The sequence below is a fragment of the Oncorhynchus nerka genome, linkage group LG9a (genome assembly GCF_034236695.1).
Source record: "Oncorhynchus nerka isolate Pitt River linkage group LG9a, Oner_Uvic_2.0, whole genome shotgun sequence".
NCBI lineage: Eukaryota > Metazoa > Chordata > Actinopteri > Salmoniformes > Salmonidae > Oncorhynchus > Oncorhynchus nerka.
Genome location: NC_088404.1, coordinates 62,546,300 through 62,556,153, shown reverse-complemented (window position 1 = coordinate 62,556,153; position 9,854 = coordinate 62,546,300). Strand labels below are relative to the sequence as shown.

Genomic DNA, 9,854 nt, shown 5'->3' with positions numbered 1-9,854 from the left:
AATTGGTGGCTGACTAAATACTTTTTTGCCCCACTGTACATGCCTAGGATATTACATCCAAATTACAACACAGTACATAACACACATCATCAATACAGGCAAATGTCATAGCATTATAATTGAAGCACAAATATCATGATATTATTATAAGGTGCCAGATTACATTTAAGTATTTGTCTGCATATATAAGCTTACCTCTTGAGCTGTCTGCATGCTCCTTTTATTTCTTTCAGAAATGAAATATGCTTCTCTGCATCTCTGCTATAATGTGAGTCTTATTCAGTACATTTAGTAAGGCATGCCAGCTAAGATAGTTAGACAAGCAACTCTAAGTTGATTGATACCCTGAAATGGCTTGGAACCTATCTAGCTGGCTAGCTAAAGCCAACCTCATAAAATTGCTAGGTGGCTAGTAACAAAATATTTTTGTGCTATTTATTCATCAAGAAGAAATAATAGCTTGATCAAATTAATTGACAAACATACCTCCGGCGAGTCCTGCCCATCACCGGCAGTTAATATCTAACTGAACATTATGTGTCACTCTACATCAGGGGTGTCAAACTCATTCCATGGAGGGCCTAATGTCTGCAGGTTTTTGGTTTCCTTTTCAATTAACACCTTGACAACCAGGGAGGAGTGAAAACCCGCAGACACTCGGGCCCCTCCATTGAATTAGTTTGACACGTGCTGTACACTCTCTTTCTTCCTTCACAAACGACACTGATTGCATGCACTAGAGCAGGGTATCACAAATTCAGTCCTTTGTCCCCCTCCTGGAGGCACATTTTAGTTTTGGGCCTAGCACTACACAGCTGATTCAAATAACCAACTCATCATCTAGCTTTGATTGTTTGAATCAGCTGTGTAGTGCTAGAGCAAGAAACAAATTGTGCACCCGCGGGAGTGAGGCCCAGTACTCTTTGCCCGGTCCAGTCAGTGTGCCCCCTCTGCAAAATACCACTGGCATATGTTTTTATAAATAAATATGATAAAATGTGGGCTTAAAAATGAAGTTTAGTCATTCATTTAACATCTGCCCTGTTTTAAAATGGGGCATGACGACTCTGATATGCTTTAAGATCAAATGAAATTGCAAGTTTAAGATTTATAAATCACACTGTTGTCATGGATTTCGTTATATGCACAATTTACAATCACATTTGTACATACAAATATTTTATAAACGAGGACCCTTGAATCAGAGCTAAATGAGCTACATGGAAGAAGCTTTACCGTAGTAAATAACAAAATAATCGTAGAAGAACACTTAAAGCCTAGACAGACGTCAATGTGAGCATAAATACTTTTGGGACAAGACATCTTCTAAACAAAGGAATTGCATAGCACATTAGACTGCCAAGAAGAAAGTTATAAAAGTTCAAATCAATTTGAGTTATAAGCTAACTGTATTAACCATAAAACAGTCATTAGTGTCACTTGCAATCATTAAAAGATGACAGACAGTGGTGTTGACTGCTTGTCCTTCCAGCAGAGCACTGTGATCATGGTATAGAGAACCTCTTTATCATGTTGGTCAAAGTTAGCGCTTCCTTGGTTCAAAGACCAGCGAGGAACCTGGAGTTTCACTTCTCTATTTAGCCCTTCAATTATTGATTGTATTTGTCTCTGGACTCTGTGCATTACAATTTTTCTGGACAGAATCCAATTATCTCTTTAACATCAAAAATGGTGTTCCACTGGGATCATGATGATCCTCTATGTCTTGTGATGTAATATGTAAGTTTGCAATGCTATGGGTTACTTTATTAGTTATATAGATGAGATAGATATAGATTTTACTGGGTGACATTCACTTTTACTTGAGTCATTTTCTATTAAGGTATCTTTACTTTTACTCAAGTATGACAATTGAGTACTTTTCCCACCAAATCAAATTAAATGTATTTATATAGCCCTTCTTACATCAGCTGATATCTCAAAGTGCTGTACAGAAACCCAGCCTAAAACCCCAAACAGCAAGCAATGCAGGTGTAGAAGCACGGCTAGGAAAAACTCCCTAGAAAGGCCAAAACCTAGGAAGAAACCTAGAGAGGAACCAGGCTATGAGGGGTGGCCAGTCCTCTGCTGGCTGTACCGGGTGGAAATTATAACAGAACATGGCCAAGATGTTCAAATGTTCATAAATGACCAGCATGGTCAAATAATAATAATCACAGTAGTTGTCGAGGGTGCAACAAGTCAGCACCTCAGGAGTAAATGTCAGTTGGCTTTTCATAGCCGATCATTGAGAGTATCTCTACCACTCCTGCGGTCTCTAGAGAGTTGAAAACAGCAGGTCTGGGACAGGTAGTACGTCCAGTGAACAGGTCAGGGTTCCATAGCTGCAGGCAGAACAGTTCAAACTGGGGACAGCAAGGAGTCATCATGCCAGGTAGTCCTGAGGCAAGGTCCTAGGGCTCAGGTCCTCCGGGAGAGAGAAAGAAAGAATTAGAGAGAGCATACTTAAATTCACACAGGACTCCGGATAAGACAGGGGAAATACTCCAGATATAACAGACTGACCCTAGCCCCCCGACACATAAACTACTGCAGCATAAATACTGGAGGCTGAGACAGGAGGGGTCAGGAGACACTGTGGCCCCATCCGATGATACCCCCAGACAGGGCCAAACAGGCAGGATATAACCCCACCCACTTTGCCAAAGCACAGCCCCCACACCACTTATTGATAACTACATAAGGAAATAATTGTATCACATAAGGTAATGGTAAATAGACTAGACAGCTCTCTCTCTGTGTTCTTCTCGTGGTCCGAATCAAACATAGGACTATTGATCAATTATAAACTTCTTCTTAATTATTTGTTTTTACATAGCCCATAAAAAACTGCTGTCTGCTGTCTTCCTCATGAGGGTGATCAGGTCTCACCAGGAAGTTAGAACAGAGGTCAAAGGTCAGTCAGCCCTATTAAGTGAGTGTTTTGTTTTCCTGTACCTCAGACATTATTTAAAGATATTTCAAACATTTTATGTATCAGGTTTACATTAGGTTTTTCAGTACATTTCTTCTCATTTTGATAAGTCCTAAAAATTCTTAATTATTAGTCGAGTTTACTGTATCTTGGGCAGGAAGTATCAATAAACCCATGCATAGACAGAATTATACTTCTGACACATTTATACTTAAAATTGGGCACCTTCTAAAGTAAACATCTCTGTTGTAATCTTAATATCCCAAATTTCCCCACTGTGTCTCTCAAGGCTTGTTTGAGTTCAGTGTGTACTGGTGACTATCTATTGTTCCACAGGAGGTTATCTCTAACTCAAACAACAGATGACTTAAACATGAGTGCAGTGGACCAGGCCTTGAAGAGTGAGCAGCCTCTAATTTAATATCAGTCCCAATACTCAATCCCAATCTTATTCCTTCAAATTACTAAAATATAGCATTGTTAGATTGCTATCTGAAAGCCAATTACCATTCAGTTTGTTGCTTTCACTAGTCTCCATAATCTAAAACCCTTCTATTCTTTCCAGTAGAAAAAAAACATTCTCAATCAATCTTCTCCTAATATACACGGATCACTCTCAAACAATGTTCTACTTTATCCCCCATTGCAAGTTTTAAAACAAAACAAAGAAACATGATAACTTTCTCCATATTGGAAGGCATTATTTTCATCTTAGTATACCTTCAAAAAGGGAATCTACATGTTCATTACCAATCTCTGTTGGATATTCACTTTCTGCTTCAATGTTCTATTAAAGGTCTATTATTTTAAGATTCATACGTAATGCTTTGGAGGGATCAATATGTATTAACTGGGTTGGCACTGCCTCAGTCCCCAGTAGATTTCACTCCCCATTTTTACTCACGAATTGGTTTAGAACGTCATCATTTGGGATATCAATGAAAACTCCATGGGGAGTACGATAAATTGTAGCCTTTTAAGTTTAGTTAAACAGAAAATCATGTTCAACATTCATTGGTTCTATTTAACAGTGTATGGGCTTATTTCATAATGCATTACCAGGGTGGGGGAAATCTTCTAAGCTTTCATTAGTTCTATTGGTTAGGGGTAAGTCAAGTCTCGTACAATGCTTTAACCTCAAATTATCCATAAATTACCCATCCACTCTGAACATTTCCCAGAATACTTTTTCACCACTTAAGTACGTCAACGTGTGGGCGGGCTGGTTGTATATTATTATTATTATCAGATCATAATAAGAACACATTATACAAATATATGTTACTTTATCTAGTAACGCATTATGCATTTGTGTTACATCACAAATTCCTCATCTACATTGGTGTTCTATTCATGCAGGGGTTTAGATATTTACACTAGCTCTATTTAACAGCATATTCTTCTTTCTTAACTCCGTACATAATAACATTGTACATCAAACTCCACTGATGAGACATGGTATCCTCATATAATCTAAAGTCATGTTAACCTCAGAGACATGCTATCCTCGTTATTAATGAGACATGTTATCCTTGTTACTAACAAGACATGTTATCCTTGTTACTAACAAGACATGCTATCCTCATATAATCTAAAGTCATGTTAACCTCAGAGACATGTTATCCTCATTACTAACGAGACACGTAATCCTCTGAGAAATGTTCATATCTGATTTCTGAGACATGTTATCCTCTACCTGTAGATCCAACGGTGGTGATGGACAGACCCCTAGATAACGGTACAGATCAGCTCGCACAGAACTGGAAAACTCAGCTCACACAGAACTGAAATACTCAGCTCACACAGAACTGGAATAGTCAGCTCACACAGAACTGGAATAGTCAGCTCACACAGAACTGGAATAGTCAGCTCACACAGAACTGGAATAGTCAGCTCACACAGTACTGGAATAGTCAGCTCACACAGAACTGGAATAGTCAGCTCACACAGTACTGGAATAGTCAGCTCACACAGAACTGGAATACTCAGCTCACACAGAACTGGAATAGTCAGCTCACACAGTACTGGAATACTCAGCTCACACAGAACTGGAATAGTCAGCTCACACAGTACTGGAATACTCAGCTCACACAGAACTGGAATACTCAGCTCACACAGAACTGGAATAGTCAGCTCACACAGAACTGGAATACTCAGCTCACACATAGCTGGAATACTCAGCTCACACATAGCTGGAATACTCAGCTCACACAGAACTGGAATACTCAGCTCACACAGAACTGGAATACTTAGCTCACACAGAACTGGAATACTCAGCTCACACAGAACTGGAATAATCAGCTCACACAGAACTGGAATACTCAGCTCACACAGAACTGGAATAGTCAGCTCACACAGAACTGGAATAGTCAGCTCACACAGAACTGGAATACTCAGCTCACACAGAACTGGAATACTTAGCTCACACAGAACTGGAATAGTTAGCTCACACAGAACTGGAATAGTCAGCTCACACAGAACTGGAATACTCAGCTCACACAGAACTGGAATACTCAGCTCAGACAGAACTGGAATACTCAGCTCACACAGATCTGGAATACTCAGCTCACACAGAACTGGAATACTCAATACACAGATTCATTTAAATTGACTTACTGAAATCAGTTGCCATTCCTCCATTGTTTTGTGGATGATGTGTCTCCTCCTGGGCAGCTCACAGTAAGGGTCTGTTCTGGGCGGACCTCCGTCCTCTTTTGTATAGCAGGAATTTCCCTTGCGCTTCATGAATGCGCCACTGGTTTTCCTCACAGAAAGCTCTGCAGGCAGAATCAATCATCCTCTGTGTGACGCCAATTGTTATGGAAATTCTTACACGGGACACTCAAAGTCAATATTAAATGAATCTCTCTTTATTGTCAGCAAGCTGGAGCACAGTCAAACTTAAATGCATAAGTGCCGGTCTGAAGTGAACTCTCCTTGGGCAGTCCCAGCAGTTGACTTATACACGGCGATACACAGACAAGTTATATTTGCATGATTTGGCATAATGAATGAATGATTACAGTGTTGTTTCATTCACGTGACTGACCAACACCTCGTGAGGCTTCTTCGCTCTAAGCTGAGAACTTCAAACCGAGATATCTTTCGTTCATTCTCAAAAGAAGGTCTGAGCGTACTGCCACATTGCAGATATTGATAAATGAGGAGTCGTTAAATCAGTCACTTGCATGAACACAGAAATGAGTTATTAGAACAGCACATGAATAGAACACAGAAATGAGTTATTAGAACAGCACATGAATAGAACACAGAAATGAGTTATTAGAACAGCACATGAATAGAACACAGAAATGAGTTATTAGAACAGCACATGAATAGAACACAGAAATGAGTTATTAGAACAGCACATGAATAGAACACAGAAATGAGTTATTAGAACAGCACATGAATAGAACACAGAAATGAGTTATTAGAACAGCACATGAATAGAACACAGAAATGAGTTATTAGAACAGCACATGAATAGAACACAGAAATTAGTTATTAGAACAGCACATGAATAGAACACAGAAATTAGTTATTAGAACAGCACATGAATAGAACACAGAAATGAGTTATTAGAACAGCACATGAATAGAACACAGAAATGAGTTATTAGAACAGCACATGAATAGAACACAGAAATTAGTTATTAGAACAGCACATGAATAGAACACAGAAATGAGTTATTAGAAAAGCACATGAATAGAACACAGAATTTAGTTATTAGAACAGCACATGAATAGAACACAGAAATGAGTTATTAGAACAGCACATGAATAGAACACAGAAATGAGTTATTAGAACAGCACATGAATAGAACACAGAAATGAGTTATTAGAACAGCACATGAATAGAACACAGAAATGAGTTATTAGAACAGCACATGAATAGAACACAGAAATGAGTTATTAGAACAGCACATGAATAGAACACAGAAATGAGTTATTAGAACAGCACATGAATAGAACACAGAAATGAGTTATAAGAAAAGCACAAGCATTCAAATTCCCATTACAAGTTGGTGTACAAAACCGAAAGTAAAAGACACAAAAACAAAAGAAGAAAGGCAAGCATAGATAGGGCACACATACTGTATAACAGATCTACCGCTTCTTAGACTTGCTTTCAATGAGAATGACAGCTCTATAACTCACATGTTTTGTGGATTTGATCAGTGTCCAAAAGGTTACATTATTTTTTTGCAGATTTAAGCCAACAAAGTATATAAAACTTCAGCTACCTTAGCACCAAATTTATCACATGATTTACCTAACAAAAGGTGCATTTCAATAGGTGGAGCAGGTTTCCACATGTTCCAAAATTGCTGGGTCTTGGGTGATCAACTTCACATTACTCCCTGCTTAATAAATAAAAGATAAATACAACTATTTGTATTGCAAAGGCAAACTTCAATACACACACAATATTATTATTATTTTTCCAATTCAACTCACAGTATAAATTTTGGGTCAATTGAGAATTCCATGTCAGTTCAACAATTTCTAAAAAAAAATTGTCACATTCTTTACAGGTTAGGTCTACTTCCTCGATCATCCTCAGTTATCCTTTACTTTACCTCTCTTCCTTTCTCCATTTTCAATTGTATCGCTCTCCTTTTCTCTCTCTTTTTCGCTGTCTCCCCCTTCCTCGCTCTCCCCATACCTCTCACTCCTCCCCCTCCCTGATTCCTATCTGACTCATCTCTTTCCTCTCTTAGCAACACCATTCTCTTTTTAAAAAGTCTCATTTGTTCTACACATCAGCCTCCTTCCGCTTACCAGACACCCTACCGGAAATGGAGAGTTCCTTCCCTAACAGAGGACTGCCAGTCTCTCTCTGTGCCGACGTCATTGGGCTGCTGGCTCCAACACGCTGGCTGTGTCCCAATGGCACCCTATTCCCTATATAGTGCAGTACCTTTGACATGGACCCATAGGGCTCTAGACAAAAGTAGTGCACTACATAGGAATTAGGGTGTCATTTGGGATGCAGTCAGTCTTTATTTCTATACAGCCACCTCTTGACCAAGCAACAAACTCGTTGGCACAACACATGGACTGCCAGGGTAAAACTAATTAAGGAGCATTGGACTAAACCCCCACGTCATTTGCTTTCTCTTCTCTTCTCCTCTGTGCTCCTTTCCTTTCCCCCCTATTTTCTCTCCTCCATCTCTCCTCTCCTTCGTTCTCCTCTCTACTTCTCTTTCACTCCTCCTTACTGTCAGGTCACACTCTCTTTCATCCCCTCTTTCTTCTTTATTTCTTCTCTCTCGCATTCCACCAAATCTCTGGAAGTCTCATCATGCAGTGATGGGCATAAAGATCTACTGAAGCGACCTCAATAACATCCAATACAATACAATATAATCTATATAGTCATCTATTTGATTCATGCAATCACAGACACTTTATTGAAGGGGAAGAGTGGGATCCGTTGATGTGGAATCTTGGCTGTGTTTGAATGAGCTTCTTGCCAGAGGACTGGTCGAGTTCCAACAGGAGTAAACCCCCTGTGTGTGTGTGTGTGTGTGTGTGTGTGTGTGTGTGTGTGTGTGTGTGTGTGTGTGTGTGTGTGTGTGTGTGTGTGTGTGTGTGTGTGTGTGTGTGTGCGTGCGTGCGTGTTTACCACAGCAATAAGCCCCTTTTAAAGGAAATTTTCCACCACAGCCTGAGAGTGTAATAGACCAGCCACTAGAATAAAACTCATCATTGTTCTCTGCTAGTGGCTGCAGTTATGGCCCTCCAGCACTTTAAAGTTTGAACTTTACTCATGAAGAATCGCAATTAGTCAGGATCATTATGAGATGATAATTAGACATTACAAGGGGTCATGCATGCACATTACACCTGCAGGCTTTAAGGAAGTGTTACCAAAATGTTCCCCTTTACCAAAACATTATATGGTTATGAACCATTGTCTTCGGAAAGGTGGTGTAAGACAATGGTGTTGAAGATGACAAAGATGTAATCCTGTGTGAGATGCATGCTGTGTTTAATCAGCTAAAGTTCAGTCAGTAAACTACAGGTGCATGGAGCGCTGTGGGATTATTTAAGATACTCTTTGCAGAGGTAGGGTTTCAGATGTTTTAAGAAGATGGACAGGTACTCTGCTGTCCTAGCTTCAGGAGGAAGTTGGTTCTACCATTGGGGTGCCAGGACAGAGAAGAGCTTGGACTGGGCTGAGCGGGAGCTGCACTCAAGTAGGAGTGGGAGAGCCAAGAGACCAGAGGTGGCAGAACGGAGTCTTTGGGTTGGGATGTTGGGTTTGAGCATAGCCTGAAGGTAGGGAGGGGCAGTTCCTCTTGCTGCTCCGTAGTCAAGTACCATGGTCTTGTGGTGGATGCGAGCTTCGACTGGAAGCAAGTGGAGTGTGCAGAGGAGCGGGGTAACATAGGAGAACATAGGAAGGTTGAACACCAGGCGGGCTGCAACGTTCTATATCATTTGCAGGGGTTTGATAGCACAAGCGGTGAGAGCAGCCAACAGGGAGTTGCAGTAGTCCAGAAAAGGAGATGACAAGTGCCTGGGTTAGGACCTGTGCCGCTTCCTGTGTGAGGTAGGGTCGTTCTCTATGGATGTTGTTTAGCATGAACCTGCAAGAGAAAGTGCCTGCTTTGATGTTTGCAGAGAATGACAGGTTGTTGTCCAGGGTCATGCAAAGATTCTTTGCACCTCTGGGAGGGGGATACCATGGAGTTGTCAATCGTGATCGAGAGGTCTTGGAGCGGGCAGGCCTTCCCCGGGAGGAAAAGCATCTCTCTCTTGTCGAGGTTGAGCTTAAAGTGGTGGGCCGACCATCCCATGCCACAGAGTAGTCATTCGAGCATCTAGGTGGTAAAATGCTAAATAAATCAAAACAATGATTTAATTGTATTATTTATTATAAAATCACCACAAAGAAGAAGAGACTGTTATGA

General features: G+C 40.3%; 1 long non-coding RNA gene across 2 annotated transcripts; it reads right to left on the bottom strand.

The window, feature by feature from the left end:
* Positions 1 to 421: 421 nt before the first annotated feature.
* On the bottom strand, positions 422 to 8,334 carry LOC115134822 (uncharacterized). Of its 2 annotated transcripts, none has more exons than XR_003864391.2 (3): positions 7,208 to 8,334; positions 5,552 to 5,712; positions 422 to 2,428 (listed from the first exon to the last, which is right to left on the bottom strand). It is a non-coding gene; the product is annotated as an uncharacterized LOC115134822 (long non-coding RNA). The 2 variants fall into 2 exon arrangements; XR_010464764.1 differs by having other exon boundaries at positions 7,515 to 8,334.
* Between the last annotated feature and the right edge of the window lie 1,520 nt (positions 8,335 to 9,854).